Here is a 15,193-nt window from a genome sequence, read left to right as displayed (position 1 = left end):
TTACTTCATTTACTAAGGGTTTGAAATAGAAATTGACAGTTCAGTTAATTAGTAATTAGTATAGTGGTGAACCAAATTTGTTCAGCAGTCCACAACTTCTGAATTCATGGATACCTACCTTTTTTGCTTCTGAGACAGCCATTGGTATTGTTACAGCTGGTGGGAAAATATATGCCTTTGTAAACCAATAGGAATTTTTAAGTGCTAAAAGTAGGTTATACATCTTTACATATCTCAGAAAGCACCTTTCAGCTTTTACTCTGTTGTAGAATATATATTTACTGTTCACCATGAATTAGACATAGTTGCTATATGCTTCACTTTGTTGACATCCTGAAAACCAACCAATGAAAGAGTGCTGAAACAGCATTACCCTTCATTATCAAAGGGTAACCTGCCCAAATAGGGAAATTTATCTTTTACTTTTTCAACCTTCAAAATAATGTAAAAATTACATATGCTAACATATAAGAACTGATCTTTCAACCTACTTTTCCAGTCTTATCTTATGCTATTCCTTTTCACACACCCCTACTCCATTTAAGTTGCACTGAGCATTATACCCAGAGAATGGTGACCTTCTGGACTTAATGATTTTTTTTCCTCTTTCTATGTTTTTTTTTCCCAAAATGAACTTCCTCTTTCCTATTGAAATCCATTTTGTAAATCTTTATGAATTGCATGTGTATGTGTGAATATGTGTGTGTGTGTGTGTGTGTGTGTGTGTGTGTGTGTGTGTGTGTGTGTGTGTGTGAGAGAGAGAGAGAGAGAGAGAGAGAGAAATTCTCTTTGGAACTCATAAAGATTAGGCAGCTCTTATCATTTTTTAATTAAATAAAATTTCTAAATAAAAAGGATAGAGAAAATAAAGATTTTTTATTGACCCCCTAAAAAGTATACAAATCTGTGGACTGCATGTAGGAACCCTTTGATATAGATGGAGTATAGATAAATCAAACTTTCTATATCTGGATTTCATAGGAGAATATTTGAGAGAAACAAGAAAAGAAAGAATGATATGAAGGCAATAAGAATTCATTAGGAGTTGGACTGATGGGAGAGGTCAAAAGTTCATTTTGAAGAAAGGAAATAGGGCAAAATTTGAGGAAAATCAAAGGAGAATCTCTAGGCTTATTTTCTGCTCCAAAATCTAGTTATCAATTGTAACTGAATCAGGATCAAGAAAAATTAAGGATATTAAGAAAAGAATTAACAAAAATAAAGGAAGTCAAGGACATTGAGTTTAAAGAGATAGACTTGAGGATAAGAAAAAATATAAGAACAAGGTGAAGTAAGTGGAGCAATTGGAGAATTCAATAATTAGAGAATCAGTTAATCAAATTGCAGGAGTGATAGATAAGACAAATTGGTCTAAGAGATCAGAAACTGATATATGATTGAAAAGAAGGATAAGGTAGCTATAGAGTTTTAAATGAATTTGAATGAATGACTCTGCATGAGGGTGGGATCAGTTATTGCTCAGTGATCTAATGCAAACCACTTCATAAGTTAATGGAGTTTGTATTTGGATAGCACCAGAGAAGGACTATTTTAAAGATAAGGAAACCAAAGTACAGATGGTTTAAAATATTTGACCTAGGTTGTGCTAGTTACAAAATGTCCAAGTGAAGATTTAAAGGCAAGTTATCTGACATTTAGTTCCATGTGCTGGAAAAAAAACTTACTTCTACTAAATTATTCTTGTACTCTCTTACTCACTTTCTTTGTTTCTCACAAGATATTTGTAGAGTTAAAACCACCACTAAGACACTCACTTTTAGCACTTGTTAAAAGGTTTTTGATACTTGTAATTTACTACTTATAATTCCCAATCTTGATTCTGTGTGTTTCTCTTGGCTAGTAGCTTAGGAAAGGTAAGTGGTCCAGGGAGGAAAGGGGAGACTGATTTATTTCCACAGAGCTGGATTACCTATACCCTGGAGTGGGTTATAGCCAAGATATATCTTCCATTAAAAAAAATAAAATGAAATGCCAGTTTCTTTAGTACATTTTTTCATTACTATGATGGGAATCCCTTCAAAGAAGCTAAATTCTGGGATAAAGAGGAAAAAGAATCATCCATAATAATAAAAAGCTAGCCATTTCTTGATTTAGGAAAGAAGAATCAGGTTAATTAATTGACATTTATAGAAAATCTAAAAGATGTTAAGGACTATAATTACTATCCTTATTTCTTACAGTCAGTAATATGTTAACCATAATTTTTCCTTGCTTTATTTTCATTTTAAGACTTAGTTTTGACCCCAGAACCCTAAATGTACTGATGCTTTTCATCTCCACATGTGTCTCTCAACTTCTACATGCTTCTCATTGCCTATAGGATGAAGTCCCAGTTCCTTATTTTGTTGAAATACCATTCAGAATTGACCCCAATCTGTTTCACTACTGATTAATTTTTAAGTAATATAGTACTGTACAGATTTTTTAGTGGATTGTCCTCTTTTTTATTTTCAGTGCTTTTGTTCCTATTCCATTGTTCCTGTTGCTACCCCTTTACATAGATAATGCTTCCAACCCACTATTATGCATCCTACATATTCTTTAATGTCCAGCTGCAAGACATATACATTCTCCTCATGGTCTCCCTGCTGACTAAATCTTAAGAGTACAATTTTCCTCTGAACTCATCAGTCAATCAGTAAATATTTAATAAGCAGTTATAATGCTGAAGTTGGTATTAATTGCTTGCACAGCTTATTTACTATTGTTACAATCATAGATGAACAGAATATTAAAGTTATAAACAACCTTAGAGATCAAATAATTCAATCATTCTGGATATTGAAATAAATGATGATAGAAAAAGGAGGGAATGTTGCTTATTCAAGGATATTTAGTTGGCTGATGACAGAAAAAAGGATTTCCACATGATCTTTTCAATTTATCGCAAACCACCTGGCATTATCAGTAATGCTTTTTTTCATTTATCCAATTAGATTGTAAACTTCTTGAGGGCAGTGTTTATCTAATATAATAATGATATTGATGATAATAAGAATTTATTTAGAGCCTACTATGTGCTTATTACTTTACATATGTCTCATTTATCCTTACAGCAACCCTGGGACATGGGTACTGTTCCATCTTTGTATAACCCAGTTTACTTCTCAATATACAATCATTGCGCCTAGAGCAATGTCTAAATTATAAGTGCTTAATAGTCATTTATTGAGTGATGTTTGGCTAAAATATCTTAATTTTCCCAGTTTTTCAGGGTCAAAAATTCTGGAGCTCTCTTTGATGTCTCTTCTCTTAAATTCTGAATATTCATTCAGTATTTCCTGATAATCTTTCCTTTGCAATTAGATTAAGATCATTCTTTTTTTGCTACTTGTCTCTCTTGCTGCCATTCAAGTTCGTGCCTCCCCTTGCATCTTACCCTTAATTAATATTAAAATTATAGACTGGCAGAGGTAGGAAGGACTTTAGAGATTATTTAGGCCAACCTCTTCATTATAAGCAACAGTGGAGTTTCAAGAATAGAGAGAGAGAGAGAATTGAAGAGAGGGACTATATTTAGAATCTCATTGTGATCTAATCTGTGTGTGTGCTGAAAAGGTTGCAAAAAAGTAATTACTATTAAAAATATAAAGACAAATACCCCTATAATAAAAATCAATAAAAAAAACTGATTTGAATGATACTGAGTAGGAAGAGAAGAGTATAATTGTTTGTCATGTAAATCTCAAGAGTAATGGAAGCTAAAGAATCTTAGATCTAAACCATATGTTAGAAAAGCTAATTACTCCTTCAGAGTCTGAATTGCGTATCACAATTGCTGTGTTAAATATTTAATTTTCTTAATGTGATTCTCAGTATTCATTTATTACTCTATAAAATGAAAAATAATGTTCTTGTTCTCTTTTTACACAATGAAAATTAAAAAATAAAGCTGTTTCTTTGACTATTTCTTAGGAACTGTTAAATTATAAATTTAAAAAATCTAATTAAATTTAAAAAAAAAACAAACACAAGATTGCTAAATTATAGACTTCATGAAGGACAGAAAAAACTTAGTATTAAATTGTTAAATTTGTAGTATGTTCTGAGTGTTAAACAAACTGGTGATTATATCCAAAATTTGGGAAAGAATAATAATAATAATAAGCTCTTTTATACTATCTTCTCATTTAAACATTCCTCCATATCATTTTAAAAAAGGACAACTCATTCACTTAGACCTAATTTTTTTTATGCAATATGACTATAATCCTCTTCCCTTTAGTGAAAAGCTCCTAGAAAAATCTGTGACCTTTGTCTTGGATGGATAGATTTGTAGTTATTTGAACCAGACATGTGATTCCATAGCTCTGCATAGTTCTGGTTAAAGAACTTTCTGCTACAAAGTAGATTAGCATCCTTTCTTAATCTTAAAGTTTTACAAAATTGTAAGTTATTTGAGCCATTGAAGGCTATTAGTCAGTCATTCAATAATTGGTATTTTTCTATCTTCTAGCACTATGCTAAGTACTGAGAATTTAAAAAAAAAAGGATAATCTTTGTCTTCAAGTAGCTTACACTTTACTAGAAGAGGCAATAGAAGTTTAAGTGACTTGGCTAATAGCCTGTCAGTTAGAGACAAGACAAACTCAGACTTTCTAGCCATTCTGCCAGAATCTGTATGTTTTTAATGTCTCTGCCCCACAACGTCAATAAAGCCTAGTATAATCATTTTTAATCGAAATCTTTGGTAAAAAATAAATCTTATTTTATCATCCAGAGAAATGTGTTTTAAGATGTCACTGGGTATAATAGTTGCCTTGCTTTAAAGTGTAGGGATGATTAGAGCCATAACTCTGTAAGCCCAGTATTATATCATTGTCTGTATGTTCTCCCCTTGTGACTTTTGATTTATATCAGACGAGTTTAACCAACAACACACAAAGTTTCTTATTGTTGCCAGCTGTATAGCTCCATTAGAACTATAGGGAAGCTGAGATGCTTTTCAAATAATCAACCATGTCAGATAAAATCAATTTATCCAAAAAATATTTCTGGTAAGATAGAAAGCAGAAAAGACAAATTCTTGTTTAGAAGATAAGTGAATTATATTAGACAGTTGGTTGAATATTTGAGTTTGAGTTTGAAATGAAATAAACTCTCTCTGTCTTTGATAAGGAAGTCTGAATGAAAAATTTCAGAATTTGAAAGAAATTCAAAAGTTGTCTGGTGTAAGAATTACCTGAATAAAAATTCCAGTAATATAACAATATACAAGACTTTGATTAAAAATCCTCAGTAAGAGAGATCACAGCCGCCCCCCCCCCCGCCAAGGTCAAACGAGAGAGAAGAGAAACCTTCCACTTTTGGATAAATCCAAGTCCAACTCCAAATGATCACTTTGCCTCTCAGAAGCTTTCACTCCGGGGCGGCTAGGTGACTCAGTGGATAAAGCACCGGCCTTGGAGTCAGGAGTACCTGGGTTCAAATGCTCTCAGACACTTAATAATTACCTAGCTGTGTGGCCTTGGGCAAGCCACTTAACCCCATTTGCCTTGCAAAAACCTAAAAAAAAAAAAAAAAAAAAAAAAAAAAAGCTTTCACTCTTTAATTATCAGGAATGTTTATTTTATTGGACCTAAACTTAGCAATTTCTACTCTTCACTCTGTATTTTGACTTCGGAAGTAAAACAGAAACTTTACTTCTCCCTCCAATCAGGCTTTCAAATGCTTGAAAAAACTTTAAGCGCATCCCTATGTCTTTTTTGTTCTGGTTTAACTATCCCAAGTTCTTTCAGTTTATCCTTATTATTTGCTGATCTCAAGGCGCTTTAACATTTTGACTACCTTCCTTTGAGTATTTTTGTGTTCATCAAAATGTTTCACAAAACAACATCTGAAATAGTTTTGAACTCATTACTATGTATATGGTCTGAGCATAAAAGATTATAGTAGGGCTTCTACACCTCTAGTATTGCACATGATGCTTTACATCCTAATTAAGGTTGTAAGCCTAAGAATGTGATATCTTTTTAACTATCATGTCACTTAATTGACTTGTAATCCAACAAAATCCTTAAGATCTTTTTTTCAGATTAATTGTTGCTAATTCCCACCTCTCTTCTCTCCATCTTCTGCTTAGGAACTTTATTTTTTCTATGAAACTTTACATAATTACCATTACATTTCATTTTAGCATTTGAGGTTCCTCTTACATGTTGGTACTCAGAAAATCCATTCCAAATTTTTCTCTATAGGTCAGTTTCTGCTAAAAAAAAACCTAATTCATAAGATCCTACCAACTTATTTCCTTTTACCTGACAAACAGAAAATATATTATTCCAAAGGAAAACATTTAATCAAAGAATATAGCAAATGAAATGGGTTAAACTATTCAATCAGGTACCACACTGGCAGCAAGATAAGAACACAATGTGCATCCAGAGAATACACATGGAAGGGAAATGAAGAGAATTCATGTGGCCAAGGTATATGTATATGTATATGTATACAGACAGACATACATACACACAAATACCATATGCAGCTGCATGGCTATCCCAACCCCTACCTTTATACTCAGGGAATTCATCTTATGTGTTGTTTCCTCAAATATCCTCATTTCCCAGTTCATCAATCTTTGTAAAATACCATTATATGTCAAATATTATTTGTCCAGAGACCTTTCACACACGCAAGTTAGAGGAAATGACTAATACAACTTTGGAACTGATCCTGAGACTTGAAATAACTTGGCTGATGATTTCAAGGTGAAATAATTAGCCATACATTAGCCCCATAAAATGAACCAAACCTCCTAGCCTTATCCCAAATGGCCTCCTTTCACTGATTCTGAACACAAGATCACTATCTAAGAAGCCTAGGAATCAAGAAGTTTGATCATATTACTATCTATGCTGTGCACATCCCAAATTCTTCTCTTCATCTCTTAGACAAGGAATAAAAATCATCATCTGGTTCCCTTAGGAGATTCTTACCTCCATAGCCACCTCAATTACTCATATACACATATTTCTTACTCCGCTTATTTTCAAACTGTGGCTGCTCTAATGTCATTTAGCAACCACTCCTTTGAAAGTCCCTCTATTCAGATATATCATCCAAATCACATCCTGGTGAATATGATTTCTTGACTCCATACATAATTTTCTATCCTTTCTTAAAACTTTTGGAACCTAGCCCAGTCTTCCACTTTACCCTAGCCTTTATTTTTATACCTAGGGAATTCAGTGATTCCTTCAAATACCCTACTTTTCAAGTTTATCACTTTCTCAATTCCAAAGATCTACACCTTTATTTTCCCCCTCTATTATAGATAAGGATCATAACCTAGGATTTATTCTGAACACTTTCTTTCATTACTTCTGCCTAATCAGTTGCAAGTCTTACTGTCCCTTTTCCCACAATATTTCTCATCTGTCTCCTCTTTATTCATCCCATGATGAGTCAGTCAACAAGGCATTTATTAAGTAGCTACTGTATTTAGGAACTTTGTTAATCACTGTTTAGTATCTTTTCACTTCTGGCTTGGACCATTGCCATAGTTTCCTTCTTCCTGTTTTGCTCTTTTTAATGATTCATCCGCACAATTGCCAAAGTGATATTCATAAAGCACACATATGACATCAGTGCTTGAGTGGCTCCTTGTTGTCTTTAGTAAGAAATATAAACTTCTCTTTCTGGCATTTAATGTTCAGGCAATGGGACTAAGTGACTTGCCCAATGTCACACAGCTAGGCAATTATTAAGTGCCTGAGGCCGGATTTAAACTCAGGTCCTCCTGACTCCAAGACCAGTGCTCTCTCCACTTCTCCACCAAGCTTCCCGGCTTTCCCCTCCTTTTCATAATATTCCATTTCCTGTCTTCATGCCTTTGCTTAGGATTGCCCTATATTGCTGAAATGCTTTTGATCTTTTACCTCTGCTTCTTGGAGATAGCTTTCTTCAAGGCCTAGCTTAAGTATTATTTTTTCAAAGAGAACTTTTATAATTCCTTCATTATTAGTACTACCACCATTCATCTCTAATTTATTTTACGTAATTTTTCAAGGTCTCGTACATAATAAATGTTTATCAAAAGGAACTGCATCAGCAAAAGACAGAGTTTATATCACACAAGTTATTCAGTGCATAGAGAGTATTCTAGTTTGACTGGAAGATAAAAATACATAGAAGAAAGTAACCTGAGGAAGTCTTGAAAGGTTTCTGTGAAACCATTTTGTGAAAGACCTTGAATAATAGAAAGATGAATTTAAATTTATCATAGTAGTCAGGTAGTAGGTACTGAAAGTGTTTGGGCAGATTTGTAACATGACTGGATAAATGCATAAGAAAATCTATCCTGGAATCTCTATAAAGGATGAATAGGAGTGAGACTGATATGATCAAAGTAGGAATATCTTTCAGGAGATAATTATTATTATTATTGTACTTGTAGATGAGGGCCTATACTAGAGCAATTGCAATGGGAAAAGCAAGAAGAGGACTGATCTATCCAATTATATGCATATAAGACATGATAATAAAATCATTTGGATTTAGTGGATTCCTAAATATTGATGATTAATTGTGTAGATAACTGGAAAATATGGTTGCCAAAGTAAAGTGTATGCTAGGATCCCAAGGGATATGTGTTATAAAAATAGAAAGATATATTGAATCCCATACTCCCCATAAGAGCTAATTGTAGAACTTGTCTTGAACATGACCACACCTACCTTCACAAATGTAACCCAATACTCCATTCGAACCTCTCCTATCTGTCCAAGCTTCTAAATTTCTAAGCCAGGCCTCAGCTTCTCTTAATAATTATTGCCTAACCATGGTACATAGATAACAAGAAGAAAACTCTTCTCCCATCCCACCACTTCAAGATGTTTATTAAGAAAAAAATAATAAGGGGCGGCTAGGTGGCGCAGTGGATAAAGCACTGGCCCTGGAGTCAGGAGTATACCTGGGTTCAAATCCGGTCTCAAACACTTAATAATTACCTAGCTGTGTGGCCTTGGGCAAGCCACTTAACCCCATTTGCCTTGCAAAAAACCTAAAAATAAAAATAATATACTGATAAAATAGACTATCTAAAAAAATTGAACACTACTAGACTAAATAGAGTCAAGTGGATTTAGAACATCTAGATTAACAATAGCCAAAGAAGATTCATTAATGATTTAATGTCAACTTGTAAGGAAGTCTCTAATGGAAAAGTTTGAGGACCTTTCCTATGCTATATCCTATTAAAATTTTTATCTGTGACATATAAAAATATGGATGTCATAATTATCATATTTTTCAGTCTACTCATTAAGGAGGGAAGCTAATTATCTGGAAGGCAAAGTTAATAACCAATAGAATTTTAACAAACCAGAACACTAAATATATTTGATTTTATTTGTTTGGTTTTGGTTCTCTTATTTCTTCAGTGTGGGTATTAGGTACTCAGGAAACACTACTCATTGATGCAGATAGACAGTTTATCTCCTTTTTAGAGATTCACAAAATCCTGATTGACTCAGTGGAGTGGTTTGGTCATAATCATAGCTAGTACACATTAAGTGTCAGAGGTAAACTTGAGAGTAAGTTTCCCTGGCTCCACATTAAGCCCTCTTCTTACCATAAAAAAAGTCTGAATCTAATAAAATGAAATTTATTTTAGCTTTAACCTTCCTTTTCAAAAACCAACTTCTTAGATACTTGGAAGAGGGGAGGGAGAGAAGGAAGGATATGATTAGTCAACAATTTATATGACAATAAAAATAATATGCAATTTTAGGCTGTATAAAAAGAGTCTAGGACTAGGAAGGTGGTAATTGCATTATATTTTCCCCAATGATTTAATATATACAAGGAAATTAAGAGTACTTAAGTCCTATATGGAGAAAGGTAATGGTCCTTTCTATTTAACCATTTCTATTGTCATGGTTAAAAATCCTGTTATCAGGGGCAGCTAGGTGGTGCAGTGGATAGAGCACTGGCCCTGGAGTCAGCAGTACTTGAGTTCAAATCCAGCCTCAGACACTTAATAATTAGCTACCTGTGTGGCCTTGGGCAAGCCACTTAACTCCATTGCCTTGCAAAAACATAAAAAAAAATCCTGTTATCTGGGGAAAGAGAGAAGGGGGCATGCCCGGGATGAAACCCTTATTCTCTATATTTCTGAGTTAGGTATGGCTGCCAAATCATTAGCCATAGCCTTGGACAATGACTTTATGCTTCTAAGAAGATAATTAGCATAGTTGGAGAGCCCAGTATTTCCTGCCCCAGAGAAACCCAAAAGCACAAGGAAAGATGAAGCAGAGAGAAAAATATAGCAAGTAAACTTAATTGAGAAGAGATACAAGCATAGTCTAGTGTGTTCAGGGAGAATGGGCATATCTGGGGCAATCCACTGTAGTCCTGATTGTAGTTAAGCACCTAGTATGATTATAGTATAGGTTTTTAAATGATTCTTCTCTAAGTCAAATAGGGCAAGGGATTTATGAGAAAGGACAGGAGTGCTCAGACTCAGGTCAAGGTTCAAGACTGCTGCTGACTCATATTGGGGGAAATATGGAAGCAAACTGGTGGCTTGTTGATAGTCAAACTCTCCATTAAATTAGGAGAAAGGGGGATTTGGCAACATTACTGTGGTCTTATACTGGGAAGAGAATTTTAAACTTCAAAAAGCTTTTTTATTTGGTTGGTTGGGAAGGCTGCTCTATTTCATGTATTTCCTCAGACCATCTCTATAAAAATATCTTCAGTTCTTGTTGATATATTTTTGGAAAGACATTGATAAGTTTGAGAATCTCTAGGGGAGGGCAACCAGAATGGTGAATGACCTTGTGTTCTTGCTAAGATGATGATCAGTTGAAGAAGCTGAGATGATTAGGCAGGATAAAATAAAAGGGACTTGGAGAAGAATAGCTATTGCCTTCAGGTTTTTGAAAAATTGTCATGTGAAAGATAAGTAATATTTTGCTGCTTTGTCTCAGAGAAAAGAAGCAGGAGCAAACTTTAACTGTTTGATGGAGTTAGATATAAGTTTGAGAGAAAGCAGAGTTTTAACAATTAGAACTGTTGAAAGGAAAAACAGTATTCTATATTGTGTGGGGCACAAATTTTTGTTTTTCCCACACTTGTGTGACTTAAGATGCTGTGAACTAAGCTCTCTAAATTTTAATTTCATTTTCTATAAGATGCATAGATTTAAATCTATCTTTTAATTTCCTTCCATCCTAAATATATGATCACATAAAACTGGAATGAAACTGAGAAAAAGGAGAATTGACCTTTCTATAAATGTATAGGAAAGACCTATTATAGTATAGCAAAGATAGAAGCACAGATATGCATTGACTTGGGTGACCTGTGATGTCTAGCTTTGAGATTCACTTTGTAAAACATCTCTATTGTTCTTAGACCTAGAATCTAGAGGTGTTCAGTTATCAGGAAGTCCATGATTTCATTGTAGTCTTATTGTAGCTACTACTACTACTACTACTACTACTACTACTACTACTACTACTACTACTACTAATAATAATAATAATAATAAATAGTGTTTGTACATCATTTTCAAAGAAGACCATGACTAGGGAGGTGATACCACGACAAGCACCTGAATTGGATTTGAGTGGCGGGGCATGCTAATTCACCAGTCTCATTTGTCCTCCAGAACCATCTGGGTCCATGACCAGATATGATTCAAGACAACTGGAGATGGCCCTGAATGCAAGGCAATCAGGGTTAAGTAATCTGCTAAAGGTCACACAGCTAGTGTCAGAAACTGGATTCAAACTGCTGTGTTCTTGATTCCAAGGCCAGTGTTCTATCTACTGTGTCATCTAGTTACCTTATATTGAAACACTGAAAATATAGTGATTGAGAAATGATAGTTACTCTGATAAGGAATTAATGAAGTTGCATACTTAATATTGGTTTACCAAATTTAAAAGAAATGTTCATGAGTCAGCTGAGTTCTCTGAGCCTTTGCTGCTGCTTATTAAAAAGACATGATTTTCAGGTCATTTTAATTCCAGGACTGTTATTTTACATTCTGTTTTAACTTTATTAAGAAACTGATTAATAGAAGCATAGTGTCTTTGAAATATGAAAGACAACCGTTTTATTGTTTTCTGCACAGGTCAGAGCCCATCTGACCCCAGAGAGAGAAGAACCAAAAGCGACAAGTAGAAGTTTAAATCTTGAGTCCATACAACAAAAATCTCTATTGTACAAATGATCAGAAAAGAAAAAGATATTGAGAGCTGTGTATCCCCTGTATCTGGCAGTATACACATGGAGAATGACCATATGCCACTGGTATTCTAAAAAGGATTCTAGATCGAGTACGAGTTGGACTACATGAAGTCCTTTCTTACTCTGATATTTTAGGATTATATGATATTGAGAGATTACAGATAAGGAAGTATAAATAATCAAACATATTTTCAGTCCTGGGAGATTATAAAATAGTGGTGCTACTGGCAGAAATAATGTAGTCAGAAGAAAATGTAATGTTTAGAGGAAAGGATAAAAAAAATTTTCAATTTGAGTTAAGGGTGAGACATTCAAGTGGAGATGCCTTGTAGAAAGTTGGAGGTACTAATAGTACTAAAAATAACAGAAGAGTGGTCAGAATAAAGGGCCATACTTGTTAGGCCTTTTTTTCCTACATTGGTGGATGTTGAAGTCCTGGCTGTGAATAAGATTTCTAGGGAAAGAATGTAGAGAGAGCAAAGAAGAGAACCAACTAAAAAAAACGCTTTGGAATGTCTATATTAAAAAATAAGGAAGATGATAGCAAAGGAGACAGAAAAGCAGTAGTTAGTCCAACAGAATTATCTATGAAGTATATTCAAAGCCAAGAGAGATAAATATATCTATTAGAGGATATGTGTAATAGTCTCAAATATACAGAGAAGAAAATGGGGAGAGAGAGAGACAGATATATTATTTTTACATTCTTTTTGTTTGGGTATTTTTTGGCAAGGAAATGGAGTTGAGTGACTTGCCCAGGTCACATAGCCAGGCAATTACTAAGTATCTGAGACCTGTTTTGAACTCAGGTCATCCTGACTCCAGGGTCCATGCTCTATACATATATATATATGTGCTCTATCCACTGCACCACATAGTTGCATATCTAGTTGCATTTATATACACACACACACACACACACACACACACACATACACACACACACACACATATATATATATATGTATGTATGTATGTATGTGTGTATGTGTATGAGTGGTACATATACCACTATACATAGTTTAAAGAAATATTCCTTGTTATATAGAAACCCTATATAATCATTTATTTGGGAGGCTATTTTACAGCTGTTAGTTAACCTGCTCTCTTGTGCCCGACCATATACATCTATATCTATATCTACAACTATACCTATAATTATATCTATATCTATATCTACCTATATCTATATCTATATCATCTATATCTATCTATATCTATTTATATCTATATCAATATCTATATCCATATCCATAATCATGTCCATGTCCCTGTCCATGTCCATGTCCATGTCTATGTCTATGTCTATGTCTATGTCTATGTCTATGTCTATGTCTATGTCTATATCTATATTGTCTATATTATCTATCTATATCTATCTATATCTATATCATCTATATCTATATCTATATCTATATCTATATCTATATCTATATCTAATCTACATCTACATATATCTATATCTATATCTATCTATATCTATATATCTACATCTACATATATCTATAGCTATATATCTATATCTATATATCTACATCTACATATATCTATATATACATCTTTATCTATATCTATATCTATATCTATATCTATATCTATATCATCTATATCTATATCAACATATATACCTATACCTATATCTATACTTATATCTCTGTCTCTATCTCTATCTCTATCTCTATCTCTATCATCTCTATCTCTATCTCTATCTCTATCTCTATCTCTATCTCTATCTCATTTATATCTACATCTACATCTACATCTACATCTACATCTACATCCTTTGGGATCTTTCTTTTTCTGATGAATTACAAGTTTATATGCATAGCTTTCATTAATCATCAAGGATAAATCTCTAAGTAGAAATAAACCTCTTTCTTCACTATAGCACTGTGAAACATTTCTCATAGTCACTTGTCATAATATCATAAAATGAGGGGACTAATTTATATTTTTATTTCTATTGCTTACATATATATATATATATATATATTACATATATATTTATGGAGAGAGAGAGAAAGACAGAGACAGAGACTGACAGAAGCAGAGAAAGAAGGGGGAATCAGGAGTAGGATGGTAGGAGGACAAAAAGAGAGAGGGTCAGAGAAAGGGAAAGAGGGAAGGAATGGAGGGAGGCATGAAGGAGGAGATGAAACATTGTGAAAGGGTGATTCCAGGGAGAAAATCATTGCCTGATATCTTTGTCTGGTGTTTCAAAGAATTTCTAAATGAAGGAAAAAGGTGAAGGGACATGGATGAAGCAGGAAAGAAAGATGTAAATAGCTTTACTCTCTTTTCTGCCAAATAATTTCATATTGTTTAGTTTTTACAAAAAAAAATTCTGAAAATTACTTTACCAATAAAGTATATTATTTGGAAATTTACTTTTAATTCATTGTGATAAGTTGGTTTCAAAAGAACATTTGGATAGAAATATATTTTATGTTGTATTTACTGTTATATTCAGACACACCACAGTATAATAGTATTTTGGTGTTTAAATTTTGATGAACAAAGTCACAGAAGCAAAAGCTAAATTAAAATTAAATTAAATGGTTATTTTTTATGTGAAAAAGATACCATACTGACATAATACAAGTCAACTGGAAGCAGGAACTAAAAACTAATTCACTAAGTTTGGAGAATTGAATCTTTAATACTCCAAGTAATATTAATACTACTCAGTCAATGGAAATTGGGTTATTCTTGTGATAGTGTTTAAGTCATGGCAAGATGGTCTTCTATTTACAAATGTAATTTAGTCTCATGAGAAAGTAATCTTGTTAAAATATTGTCAGGTTAATTAAAATTGATTTGTGTTTACTAAACATAGCGAATACTAATCAAATATTAGACATAGCTGCTTTGGAGGTACAGTTAAGTCTTTGATAGATTACTGTGTCTATTGTAAGGAATGAATCATTGCAATTAATTTCCAGGGGTTAACATTTAATTCTAGTCTTTCCCC

The 15,193-nt window shown here is 33.4% G+C and overlaps 1 protein-coding gene across 4 annotated transcripts in view; it reads left to right on the top strand.

Moving 5' to 3' along the window:
- LRP1B (LDL receptor related protein 1B) overlaps positions 1 to 15,193 on the top strand; it is a 2,479,914-nt gene that overhangs the window by 1,428,719 nt on the left and 1,036,002 nt on the right. The window lies entirely within an intron of this gene.

Source organism: Macrotis lagotis, chromosome 1, assembly GCF_037893015.1.
Source record: "Macrotis lagotis isolate mMagLag1 chromosome 1, bilby.v1.9.chrom.fasta, whole genome shotgun sequence".
NCBI classification, from domain to species: Eukaryota; Metazoa; Chordata; class Mammalia; order Peramelemorphia; family Peramelidae; genus Macrotis; species Macrotis lagotis.
Note: the sequence above shows the minus strand (reverse complement) of the source record. Positions and strands in the feature narration are given on the sequence as shown.